At 44.4% G+C, this 14,349-nt stretch overlaps 1 pseudogene; it reads left to right on the forward strand.

The window, feature by feature from the left end:
- The first annotated feature begins 2,661 nt into the window (after positions 1 to 2,661).
- Positions 2,662 to 4,791, forward strand: LOC127333046 (aquaporin PIP2-4-like; annotated as a pseudogene).
- The last annotated feature ends 9,558 nt before the right edge of the window (positions 4,792 to 14,349 follow it).

Raw genomic sequence — 14,349 nt, forward strand, 5'->3', positions numbered from 1 at the left:
GATCATGCGCTGGCTAACCTTCTGGTGCGCGTCCGTTGGATCGAACCGATCATGCGATCTGCCTTCCGCCACGTCGCACCGTCCTTACAGGAAAAAAAAAATCCAGCAGCCTTATCCTCTCCTCCCACGACTCCATCTTCTCCACCTCCACCGACCGCTCGTTCCTCCCCCATTCTTCTCGGCAACACCACAGCTCCGGCCACGCACGCTGCAGCCGCAGCCTCACGCGCCTCCCTCGTGCGGCCTCGCCGCCGTGAGCCATCAGAGAAGCCCCACAGCGAGAGCGGCTGTCACGGATCCCAGCCTCGACGGCGACGCCGCCTCCCCATCTCGACGCTGCGGTGGAGCTTCTCAGGGGCGGGGCGCGCCGGCGAAGAAGTAGCTCGGGGGGATGGGGCGCGCCGGCGGAGGAGCAACACGGGGACGGGGAGGAGCAAACGGCGGGCGGCCACGCCGACGGTGGAGTAGCTCCGGGGCGGGCGCGCCGGCGAAGAAGCATCCCGGGGGTGGGCGCACCGACGGAGGAGCAGCACGGGGGCAGGAAGGAGCAAGCCGCAGGCGGGCGCGTTGGTGGAGGAGCTAGGCGGTTGCGCATTGGTCTGGGGCGTGGTGGTCAACGGCGGTTGTTGCATCTCTGTTTGAGGCCATGAAGGAGGGTCAAGATAAAGTAGAAGGAATCTCAGAGTACTGCTACCTTGAGCGGCTGATGTTGCTACCGCTGGAGGCCGGCTTTGCTACCCTGTCTTTCCGGTGTTGCTTCCAGCGAAGGATGGTTTGGCTACCTTAGGCATTGAGCGCTGCTAACAACCGAGAACGGCTTTTGCTACAAGCGGAGGACTTTGCTACAATTGTACCATAGGCATAGGGCGTTTGCTACTAGCAGCTTGTGGCGTTGCTGTCCTGGACGGATGGAGTTGCTGCAACCTCGGACGGCATTGCTGCCGGCTGCAGGCGATGTCTCCGTTGATGTCTTAGAGGATTTGCAGCATATGAATAAAAAAAATTGCTACAATTTATTTGCTATTTTGCTACATTTGCGTAATATGTTTGCTACGTGGTCTCCGGCGAGATCTCCAGCGAGCCCAGCCTTTTTATTTTCTTTTCTGAACGAACCGTTTTTTGCTTCAGTCATTTGCTGCCGGGGTGATTTTTTTGCTGTCAGAGATGTTTTTTTGCTACATGCAAATCTAACCGTTAAAATGGTTGATCCGACGGCTGGGGACCCGGGGGCTGGGGAATCAGATCCCCCGAGGGACACCCAACAGTTTCCTTTTTTTATTGAGCATGACCATTCAGCTTGAGTGAGCTCCTCCAAGTGAGAGGGACCGACCTGGGCCGTGGCCCACCTAAGATTTGGTTCATCCTTCGTTACTTTTGCTGCTGCGCTCGCCAAAAAAGGGCAAAACCTATACACCGACCAGGTCGGTGGCTACCGGCCATCGCACACCCCCTGGTCGGGTATGGGCCAGGCCCATTTGGGTCTGTTTAGCCTGTGCAGTTCGTTTTTGCTTTATCTTTTTTATTTTCTGGTTTCTTTTTCTGTTTTCTTTTCTTTTTTCTGTTTTCCGTTTTGTTTATATTTTTTCAGATTCGAAAATTTTAATTTTTAAAAATTGTTCAAATTAAGAAAATGTTTAAATTCAAAATTGTTTAAATTTGAAAACCATTCAAATTTGAAAACCGTTCAAATATGAATTTTGTTCAAATTCAAAAATTATTTAAAATTTTAAAATGTTCAAATTTAAAATTTGTTCAAATTTATAAAATATTCAAATATAAAATTTGTTCAAATTTAAAATTTGTTCACATCGAAAATTGTTCAAAGTAGAAAATTATTCAAATTAAAAAATTGATCGCATCCGTATATGGGCCTGGCCCAGAAGCCAGTTGGGGTGTGCGGTGCCCCATTTGCCACCGACCTGCTCGGTAGCGAGCAGCCCCTCCAAAAAAGGCTATATTTCAAGAAAATACGGGCTTTTGTATAGCCTGGCCCGCTCAGTATTCCTGTTACAGCTCCGCCCTGTTGGGCCGAGCGCCGTTTAGATTTTTTTTTTCGAGAGAAGCGCCGTTTAGATTTGTGGTAGCTGGTTCAACAACTTTGGAATTTCTAGTTTTCAGTAGCGTGCTGTAGTTTACTTTCTGTAGGAGACTGATGGCTTCGTTTTGAATGAAAATAGGAACCTGAGAGAGATGCCTGACAAACGGAAAATCACTCAGCAAGCTTACTCGATCATTCTCCAGTGTTTGATGGTTTCCTTATGCACGAAGCTCACAACGATCTATATTATCGTACTACAGATGCAAACATGACTGACTAGAAAAGCAACACCGATGGCGTGAGAAATAGCTGTCCCTCCTTTCCTGCCTCGATTGAGTTGCTAATCTGTAACCGTAGATCTAACGCACATCACTTTTATATAAATCTACTCCAATACCAAGGTTTTACACGGTGTTACAGTACACTTAGTCGGCAGATCAGAATCTTCAAACTAGAAATCCCAAACTTAATTTCTTTTGTTTTACTTAGCAAGTCATTCAATCAACCGGAAGCTGTCCTTTTTATACGTAGTACTGCTCGAGCAGCGGAGGATAATATCGAAACTGCATATTCATTTTCTTGTTGCAAGAGTGAAAAAACCATAGAAGTACGTAGCTAGAGCCCAGAAGCACTAACCAATGGCTTCTGAGGAGATCGTACAAGAGGAGCAGCAGCAACTGAATGGGGACGAGTTCGCCGCCAGGGACTACGCTGACCCGGTGCCGCAGCCGGTGCTGGGCGCGTCGGAGCTGCAGAGGTGGTCGCTGTACCGCGCGGCGATCGCCGAGTTCGTAGCGACGCTGCTGTTCCTCTACCTGACGGTGGCCACCGTGATCGGGCACAAGCGCCTGTCCGAAGACGACGCCTGCGGTGGCGTCGGCCTCCTCGGCATCGCCTGGGCCGCCGGCGGCACGATCTTCCTGCTCGTCTACTGCACTGCCGGCATCTCTGGTGCGTGCTATACAACTCGTGCAAACTCTGGGACCAACCGAGTGTTGTATCAGGTTTCGGTAAACTTTGTGTAACGTGCCACCGTGTGTATCAGGTGGACACATCAACCCGGCGGTGACGTTCGGGCTGCTCCTGGCGCGGAAGGTATCCCTGCTCCGCGCGGCGCCGGCATCGTCAGGGCGCTCAACTCGGCCCACTTCGTGCAGCACGGCGGCGGCGCGAACGTCGTAGACGCTGGCTACTCCAAGGGCGCCGGGCTGGGAGCCGAGGTCGTCGGCACGTTCGTGCTCGTGTACACCGTCCTCTCCGCCACCGACGCCAAGCGCAGCGCGCGCGACAGTCACATCCCAGTGAGCATTTCTCCTTGGGATCACACTCGCATCGAGTTAGTTAACGTGCGTTTCGTTTTGAAATTAGAGGGGGCTAGTTTCTGCTAAGAGCTATGGATGATTGTTTCTCAGGTGCTGGCTCCCTTGCCGATTGGCTTTGCGGTGTTTGTGGTGCACCTGGCCACCATTCCAATGACCGGCACCGGCATCAACCCGGCAAGGAGCTTCGGCGCCGCCGTCGTGTACAACCAGAGAAATGCCTGGGCTGATCAGGTATGACTTTACCAGCTGTGAGCACCATATAACATTTGACTCAAAAAATATTAAGCATTGAGTCGCGTGCATAGGCTTACAAGAATCGCATCAAATTTGTGTTGGAACACTGGATTCTATTTGAGCGATTTTTATTTCTATATACACAAGAGTTGTACACAAACTTAATTAACTCATACATCGCCATGCGTTGTTAGCATCTGAAGTACGGAGTACTAAATTCCATTGCAATCATCTTTTCTGCAGTGGATTTTCTGGGTGGGACCACTCATCGGGGCGGCCATTGCCACGCTCTACCACGAGCATGTATTGAGGGCGAGTGCTCTCAAAGGCACGAAGCTCTTTCAAGGACAGAGTGTGAGTTCTTGGATCCAGCAACGATCAGCCATGCCTTGCCTGGATAACTGGATTCATGTGCACCGAGAGACAATGGGCTCGCGAAGGATGATCATGTCCACCTCCTCAAAAGATGGACAAGCCAATCCTTTTCTTCATTCCTTTTGGTATTGGACCATGTACTGTTGCATTGATCTTGTTTCTCTAGGTTTATATATGATGGTTTTCACCGAGTTAATTATGGTGATACATTAGCGCCACTGCCAAAGAATTAGATCAAAAATGATAAGTTCGATATCTCTAATATCTATTTTCGAATTTTCCCCCAAACCAACATTTTTCTAAGCAAAAGGTTGCATCGTTGGAAACTCTGCAAGCCCATGGCAGAAAAGGAACGGAAACTCTACAAGTAAAAAAACAACAAAGCCACGACAACAGTCTTCTGTTTCTGCTTTGGAGCACTCTCGCTCGGACAGGCCGGCTAGAGGTCGGGTGTGTACTCTTGGCCGTATTACGTCGGCTGCGGCTGCGACTTCCGCAGATGATGTGGCTGCGGTTTTGGTGGATGCTACGCCGGTTGCTGCGCTGGGCCATGGTGTGGAGGAGGCGGCTGTGCGAGGGGGGTCTTCTTCGCCCTTACCCCCTAGAGTGCCTTCACCTACGCCGCGCCAGGTGTTGGCCGAGGCGTCGCATCCCACATCTTTGGTCGGTCATGGGGACTCTACTTCGCCTATGTCCCCGCGTTCGGCGTCTGCTACACCGGCTGAGGACGAGGTGGCTACCATGGCCTTTGCGGCCAAGGCCTCCCTTGCCATTGGCCGGACGCAGTGGGGCGTGGAGGCGCCGACGGCGTTGGTTGCGTAGGGGGGGTCTACTTCACCATTACCCCCCCTCCTGCAGCCCAGGTGGATATGGCGGGGCAGACCACGCCACCTTCTACGTCCTTGGACGTGGCTGGGAAGCCGGCTCCAACCCCTCCGGCCTCAGCCGCGGGTGGGGAGCCCGTGTCTCCTCCGCCGCCCACGGGAGCTATGGGGCTGCCACCGGCCCAGCCCCCGGGGGAGGTCGGCTCTAACGTCCCTGAGGGCTGCAGCGGTGATGCGGCCTTCGGTGGCAACGACTGTTGCGCCCTCGCGGTGTAGTGCACGACACGGGGTTGACATCGATGGGGCCGCTGCGACGGATGAGGATTCGATGGCAAAGGCCATGCGTCGTAAGGCGGAGAGCAACCCCGACTTCTCAGGTACCGCTAAGAGTTCAAAATATTTTTTAACTTTCCCAACACCACTCATGTCCTCTAAGCTCCATAATGTGGGTCTTTCGTTGGGAAATTCTATTAGTTCTATTTCTGTTTCGGCTAATGCTCTTAGCGTATGGAGTTTGATAGATTAAAATTTACTCCTACGGTTTCGAGCAAGTCGGATACCTCTTTATCTGATAATGATGAGGAGGAAGTGTACGCGTTTCATACGGCCAGCTACTCACACATCTAGTTGGAGAGGTATCAGAGGTGGGTCTGGATGATGACGCGTTGGGGTCATGTATTGAATTACAAGCAGCTGAGTGTAAATCCAGACTCTCCTCTATTAAACGTAATGCATGGCCTAATAAAAAGGCAAAGGTGACTAAATCTCCAATTGTTTCCAAAATGAATGACATGTTTAAGATTAGCAGAGGTCTGAAGGACTTGGCTAAATATTTACACATCGCTAAAAGCATTAGGAAACATGTTTTAGATTTTCTTGCTATCTTCGAGACGGGGAAGCGGAATTACTCAACAAGTTTTCTAAATGTCCTTTCAGGCCGTGATGCGTGCAGTTAACACACGTCCGTTGGGAACCCCAAGAGGAAGGTGTGACGCGTACAGTAGCAAGTTTTTCCTCACTAAGAAACCAAGGTTTATCGAATCAGTAGGAGCCAAGAAGCACGTTGAAGGTTGATGGCGGCGAAATGTAGTGCGGCGCAACACCAGGGATTCCGGCGCCAACGTGGAACCTGCACAACACAATCAAAGTACTTTGCCCCAACGTAACAGTGATGTTGTCAATCTCACCGGCTTGCTGTAACAAAGGATTAATTGTATAGTGTGGAAGATGATGTTTGTTTGCGAAGAACAGTAAAGAACAATTGCAGTAGATTGTATTTCAGATGTAAAGAATGGACCGGGGTCCACAGTTCACTAGTGGTGTCTCTCCCATAAGATAAATAGCATGTTGGGTGAACAAATTACAGTTGGGCAATTGACAAATAAAGAAGGCATAACAATGCACATACATATATCATGATGAGTACTATGAGATTTAATCAGGGCATTACGACAAAGTACATAGACCGCTATCCAGCATGCATCTATGCCTAAATAGTCCACTTTCAGGTTATCATCTGAACCCCTTCCGGTATTAAGTTGTAAACAACAGACAATTGCATTAAGTATGGTGCGTAATGTAATCAACACAAATATCCTTAGACAAAGCATCGATGTTTTATCCCTAGTGGCAACATCACATCCACAACCTTAGAACTTTCTCACATCGTCCTGCATTCAATGGAGGCATGAACCCACTATCGAGCATAAATACACCCTCTTGGAGTTACAAGTATCAACTTGGCCAGAGCCTCTACTAGCAACGGAGAGCGTGCAAGAACATAAACAACATATATGATAGATTGATAATCAACTTGACATAGTATTCAATATTCATCGGATCTCAACAAACACAACATGTAGCATTACAGATAGATGATCTTGATCATGATAGGCAGCTCACAAGATCTAACATGATAGCACAATGAGGAGAAGACAACCATCTAGCTACTGCTATGGACCCATAGTCCAGGGGTGAACTACTCACACATCGATCCGGAGGCGATCATGGCGATGAAGAGACCTCTGGGAGATGATTCCCCTCTCCGGCAGGGTGCCGGAGGCGATCTCCTGAATCCCCCGAGATGGGATTGGCGGCGGCGGCGTCTCTGGAAGGTTTTCCGTATCGTGGCTCTCGGTACAGAGGGTTTCGCGACGAAGGCTTTTAGTAGGCGGAAGGGCGGAGTCGGAGGAGTCACGGGGGCCCCACACGCTAGGGCCGCGCGGGCCCCCTCTAGGCCGCGCCGCCCTAGTGTGGCGGTGCCCCGTGGCCCCACTTCGTTTCTCCCTCGGTCTTCTGGAAGCTTCGTGGAAAAATAAGCCCCTGGGCGTTGATTTCGTCCAATTCCGAGAATATTTCCTTACTAGAATTTCTGAAACCAATAACAGCAGAAAACAACAACTGGCTCTTCGGCATCTCGTCAATAGGTTAGTGCCGGAAAATGCATAATAATGACATATAATGTGTATAAAACATGTGAGTATCATCATAAAAGAAGCATGGAACATAAGAAATTATGGATACGTTTGAGACGTATCAAGCATCCCCAAGCTTAGTTCCTACTCGCCCTCGAGTAGGTAAACGATAACAAGGATAATTTCTGAAGTGACATGCTATCATAATCTTGATCAATACTATTGTAAAGCATATGAGATGAATGCAGCGATTCGAAGCAATGATGAAGACAATGAGTAAACAAATAAATCATATAGCAAAGACTTCTCATGAATAATACTTTCAAGACAAGCATCAATAAGACTTGCATAAGAGTTACTCATAAAGCAATAAATTCTTAGTAGAAAGCTTTGAAACAACACAAAGGAAGATATAAGTTTCAGCGGTTGCTTTCAACTTCAACATGTATATCTCATGGATAATTGTCAACACAAAGTAATATAACAAGTGCAATAGGTAAACATGTAGGAATCAGTGCACACAGTTTACACAATTGTTTGCTTCTAAGATAGAAAGAAGTAGGTAAACTGACTCAACAATAAAGTAGAAGAATGGCCCTTCGCAGAGGGAAGCATGGATTACTATATTTGTGCTAGAGCTTTTCATTTTGAAAACATAGAAACAATTTTGTCAACGGTAGTAATAAATCATATGTGTTATGTATAAGATATCCTATAAGTTGCAAGCCTCATGCATAGAATACTAATAGTGCTCGCACCTTGTCCTAATTAGCTTGGATTAACACGGATTATCATTGCATAACATATGTTTCAACCAAATGTCACAAAGGGGTACCTCTATGCCGCCTGTACAGAGGTCTAAGGAGAAAGTTCGCATTGGATTTCTCGCTTTTGATTATTCTCAACTTAGACATCCATACCGGGACAACATAGACAACAAATAATGGACTCCTCTTTAATGCATAAGCATTCAACAACAGTTAATATTCTCATAAGAGATTGAGGATTTGTGTCCAAACTGAAACTTTTACCATGATTCATGGCTTTAGTTAGCGGCCCAATGTTCTTCTCTAACAATATGCATACTCAAACCATTTGATCATGAAAATCGCCCTTACTTCAGATAAGACGAACATGCATAGCAACTCACATGATATTCAACAAAGGTAAAATAGTTGATGGCGTCCCCAGAAACATGGTTACCGCTCAACAAGCAACTTATTAAGAAATAAGATACATAAGTACATATTCTTCACCACAATAGTTTTTAAGGCTATTTTCCCATGAGCTATGTATTGTAAAGGAAAAGAATAGGAGTTTAAAGGTAGCACTCAAGTAATGTACTTTGGAATGGCAGAGAAATACCATGTGGTAGGTAGGTATGGTGGACACAAATGGCATAGTTTTTGGCTCAAGGATTTGGATGCACGAGAAGAATCCCTCTCAATACAAGGCTAGGCTAGCAAGGTTGTTTGAAGCAAACTCAAGTATAAAATGGTGCAGCAAGACTCACATATGAACATATTGTAAGTATTATAAGACTTTACATCGTCTCCTTGTTGTTCAAACACCTTAACCAGAAAATATCTAGACTCTAGAGACCAATCATGCAAATCAAATTTTAACAAGCTCTATGTAGTTCTTCATTAATAGGTGCAAGGTACATGATGCAAGAGCTTAAACATGATCTATATGAGCACAAGAATTGCCAAGTATCAAATTATTCAAGACATTATACCATTTACCACATGCGGCATTTTCCGTTTCCAACCATATATCAATGAACGAAGTAGTTCAACCTTCGCAATGAACATTAAGAATAAAGCTAAGAACACATGTGTTCATATGCAACAGCGGAGCGTGTCTCTCTCCCAAACAAAGAATGCTAGGATCCGATTTTATTCAAACAAAAACAAAAATAAAAACAAACAAACGCTCCAAGTAAAGCACATGAGATGTGACTGAATAAAAATATAGTTTCACTAGAGGTGACCTGATAAGTTGTCGATGAAGAAGGGGATGCCTTGGGCATCCCCAAGCTTAGATGCTTGAGTCTTCTTAAAATATGCAGGGATGAACCCCGGGGGCATCCCCAAGCTTAGACTTTTCACTCCTCTTGATCATATTGTATCATCCTCCTCTCTCGACCCTTGAAAACTTCCTCCACACCAAACTCAAAACAAACTCATTAGAGGGTTAGTGCATAATTGAAAATTCATATATTCAGAGGTGACATAATCATTCTTAACACTTCTGGACATTGCACAAAACTACTGAAAGTTAATGGAACAAAGAAATCCATCAAACATAGCAAAACAGGCAATGCGAAATAAAAGGCAGAATCTGTTAAAACAGAACAGTCCGTAAAGACGAATTTTTCAGGGGCCCTTAACTTTCTCAGATGAAAATGCTCAAATTGAATGAAAGTTGCGTACATATCTAAGGATCACGCACGTAAATAGGCAGATTTTTCTGAGTTACCTACAGAGAACCCTGCTCAAATTCGTGACAGCAAGAAATCTGTTTCTGCGCAGTAATCCAAATCTAGTATTGACTTTACTATCAAAGACTTTACTTGGCACAACAATGCAATAAAATAAAGATAAGGAGAGGTTGCTACAGTAGTAACAACTTCCAAGACTCAAATATAAAATAAAGTGCAGAAGTAAAATAATGGGTTGTCTCCCATAAGCGCTTTTCTTTAACGCCTTTCAGGTAGGCGCAGAAAGTGTGAATCCAGTATTATCAAGAGATGAAGCATCGACATCATAATTTGTTCTAATAATAGAATCATAAGGTAACTTCATTCTCTTTCTAGGGAAGTGTTCCATACCTTTCTTGAGAGGAAATTGATATTTAATATTACCTTCCTTCATATCAATGGTAGCACCAACAGTTCGAAGAAAAGGTCTTCCCAATATAATGGGACAAGATGCATTGCATTCAATATCCAAGACAACAAAATCAACGGGGACAAGGTTATTGTTAACCATAATACGAACATTATCAATCCTCCCCAAAGGTTTCTTTATAGCATTATCAGCAAGATTAACATCCAAATAATAATTTTTCAATGGTGGCAAGTCAAGCATATCATAGATTTTCTTAGGCATAACAGAAATACTTGCACCAAGATCACATAAAGCATTACAATCAAAATCATTGACCCTCATCTTAATGATGGGCTCCCAACCATCTTCTAACTTCCTAGGAATAGAAGTTTCAAGTCTTAGTTTCTCTTCTCTAGCTTTTATGAGAGCATTTGTAATATGTTTTGTAAAGGCCAAATTTATAGCACTAGCATTGGGACTTTTAGCAAGTTTTTGTAAGAACTTTATAACTTCAGAGATATGACAATCATCAAAATCTAAACCATTATGATCTACAGCAATGGGATCATTGTCCCCAATATTTTGAAAAATTTCAGCAGTTTTATCACAAACAGTTTCAGCAGTTTCAGGCAATTTTGCATGCTTTGCATTAGGAGTGGAAACATTGCCAACACCAATTATTTTACCATTGATAGGAGGAGGTTTAGCAACATGTGAATCATTATCATTACTAGTGGTGGTAATAGTCCAAACTTTTGCTACATTATTCTCTTTAGCAATTTTTTCGTTTTCTTCTCTTTCCCACCTAGCATGCAATTCAGCCATCAATATAATATTCTCATTAATTCGAACTTGGATGGCATTTGCTGTAGTAACAATCTTATTATCATTATCCTTATTAGGCATAACTTTCAATTTTAAAAGATCAACATCAGAGGCAAGTCTATCAACCTTAGAAGCAAGAATATCGATTTTATCAAGCTTTTCCTCAACAGATTTGTTAAAAGCAATTTGTGTACTAATAAATTCTTTAAGCATGGCTTCAAGACCAGAGGGTACATTCCTATTATTGTTGTAAGAATTCCCATAAGAATTACCATAACCATTACTATTAGCAGAAGGATATGGCCTATAGTTGTTACCAGAATTATTCCTATAAGCATTGTTGTTGAAAATATTATTTTTAATGAAGTTCACATCAACATGTTCTTCTTGGGCAACTGATGGCGTGTAATACACATGTTCATTGGGAACCCCAAGAGGAAGGTATGATGCGCACAGCAGCAAGTTTTCCCTCAGTAAGAAACCAAGGTTTATCGAACCAGTAGGAGCCAAGAAGCACGTCGAAGGTTGATGGCGGCGGGATGTAGTGCGGCGCAACACCAGGGATTCCGGCGCCAACGTGGAACCTGCACAAAACAACCAAAGTACTTTGCCCCAACGAAACAGTGAGGTTGTCAATCTCACCGGCTTGCTGTAACAAAGGATTAGATGTATAGTGTGGAAGATGATTGTTTGCGAAGAACAGTAAAGAACAAGTATTGCAGCAGATTGTATTCAATGTAAAAGAATAGGACCGGGGTCCACAGTTCACTAGAGGTGTCTCTCCCATAAGATAAATAGCATGTTGGATGAACAAATTACAGTCGGGCAATTGACAAATAGAGAGGGCATGACAATGCACATACATGATATGATAAGTATAGTGAAATTTAATTGGGCATTACGACAAAGTACATAGACCGCTATCCAGCATGCATCTATGCCTAAAAAGTCTACCTTCAGGTTATCATCCGAACCCCTTCCAGTATTAAGTTGTAAATAACAGACAATTGTATTAAGTATGGTGCGTAATGTAATCAATAACTACATCCTCGGACATAGCATCAATGTTTTATCCCTAGTGGCAACAGCACATCCACAACCTTAGAACTTTCTGTCACTGTCCCAGATTTAATAGATGCATGAACCCACTATCGAGCATAAATACTCCCTCTTGGAGTTAAGAGCAAAAACTTGGCCAGAGCCTCTACTAATAACGGAGAGCATGCAAGATCATAAACAACACATAGGTAATAGATTGATAATCAACATAACATAGTATTCTCTATCCATCGGATCCCGACAAACACAACATATAGCATTACAGATAGATGATCTTGATCATGTTAGGCAGCTCACAAGATCCAACAATGAAGCACATAAGGAGAAGATGACCATCTAGCTACTGCTATGGACCCATAGTCCAGGGGTGAACTACTCACTCATCACTCCGGAGGCGACCATGGCGGTGAAGAGTCCTCCGAGAGATGATTCCCCTCTCCGGCAGGGTGCCGGAGGCGATCTCCTGAATCCCCCGAGATGGGATTGGCGGCGGCGGCGCCTCAGTAAGGTTTTCCGTATCGTGGCTCTCGGTACTGGGGGTTTCGCGACGGAGGCTTTAAGTTGGCGGAAGGGCGGAGTCGGGAGAGTCACGGGGGCCCCACACGCTAGGGCCGCGCGGGCCCCCCTTGGGCCGCGCCGCCCTAGTGTGGCGGCGCCCCGTGGCCCCACTTCGTCTCCCCTCCGGTCTTCTGGAAGCTTCGTGTAAAAATAGTCCCCTGGGCGTTGATTTCGTCCAATTCCGAGAATATTTCCTTTGTAGGATTTCTGAAACCAAAAACAGCAGAAAACAGCAACTGGCTCTTCGGCATCTTGTTAATAGGTTAGTGCCGGAAAATGCATAAATATGACATAAAGTATGCATAAAACATGTAGATATCATCAATAATGTGGCATGGAACATAAGAAATTATCGATACGTCGGAGACGTATCAGCATCCCCAAGCTTAGTTCCTGCTCGTCCCGAGCAGGTAAACGATAACAAAGATAATTTCTGGAGTGACATGCCATCATAACCTTGATCATACTATTGTAAGCATATGTAATGAATGCAGCGATCAAAACAATGGTAATGACATGAGTAAACAACTGAATCATAAAGCAAAGACTTTTCATGAATAGTACTTCAAGACAAGCATCAATAAGTCTTGCATAAGAGTTAACTCATAAAGCAATAAATCAAAGTAAAGGTATTGAAGCAACACAGAGGAAAATTAAGTTTCAGCGGTTGCTTTTAACTTATAACATGTATATCTCATGGATAGTGTCAATGTAGAGTAATATAACAAGTGCAATATGCAAGTATGTAGGAATCAATGCACAGTTCACACAAGTGTTTGCTTCTTGAGGTGGAGAGAAATAGGTGAACTGACTCAACATAAAAGTAAAAGAAAGGTCCTTCAAAGAGGAAAGCATCGATTGCTATATTTGTGCTAGAGCTTTTATTTTGAAAACATGAAACAATTTTGTCAACGGTAGTAATAAAGCATATGTATCATGTAAATTATATCTTACAAGTTGCAAGCCTCATGCATAGTATACTAGTGGTGCCTGCACCTTGTCCTAATTAGCTTGGGTTAACACGGATTATCATTGCATAACATATGTTTCAACCAAGTGTCACAAAGGGGTACCTCTATGCCGCCTGTACAAGGGTCTAAGGAGAAAGTTCGCATTGGATTTCTCGCTTTTGATCATTCTTCAACTTAGACACCCATACCGGGACAACGTAGACAACAGATAATGGACTCCTCTTTTAATGCTTAAGCATTCAACAACAGATAATATTCTCATAAGAGATTGAGGTTTTATGTCCAAACTGAAACTTCCACCATGATTCATGGCTTTAGTTAGCGGCCCAATGTTCTTCTCTAACAGTATGCATACTCAAACCATTTGATGTGAAAACCGCCCTTACTTCAGACAAGACGAACATGCATAGCAACTCACATGATATTCAACAAAGAGTTAATGGCGTCCCCAGGAGCATGGTTATCGCACAACAAGCAACTTAATAAGAGATAAAGTGCATAAGTACATATTCAATACCACAATAGTTTTTAAGGCTATTTTGTCCCATGAGCTATATATTGCAAAGGCGAATGATGGAAATTTAAAGGTAGCACTCAAGCAATTTACTTTGGAATGGCGGAGAAATAACATGTAGTAGGTAGGTATGGTGGACACAAATGGCATAGTGGTTGGCTCAAGGATTTTGGATGCATGAGAAGTATTCCCTCTCGATACAAGGTTTAGGCTAGCAAGGTTATTTGAAACAAACACAAGGATGAACCGGTGCAGCAAAACTTACATAAAAGACATATTGTAAACATTATAAGACTCTACACCGTCTTCCTTGTTGTTCAAAACTCAATACTAGAAATTATCTAGACTTTAGAGAGACCAATTATGCAAACCAAATTTTAGCAA

This window comes from Lolium perenne, chromosome 1 (assembly GCF_019359855.2).
Source record: "Lolium perenne isolate Kyuss_39 chromosome 1, Kyuss_2.0, whole genome shotgun sequence".
NCBI lineage: Eukaryota > Viridiplantae > Streptophyta > Magnoliopsida > Poales > Poaceae > Lolium > Lolium perenne.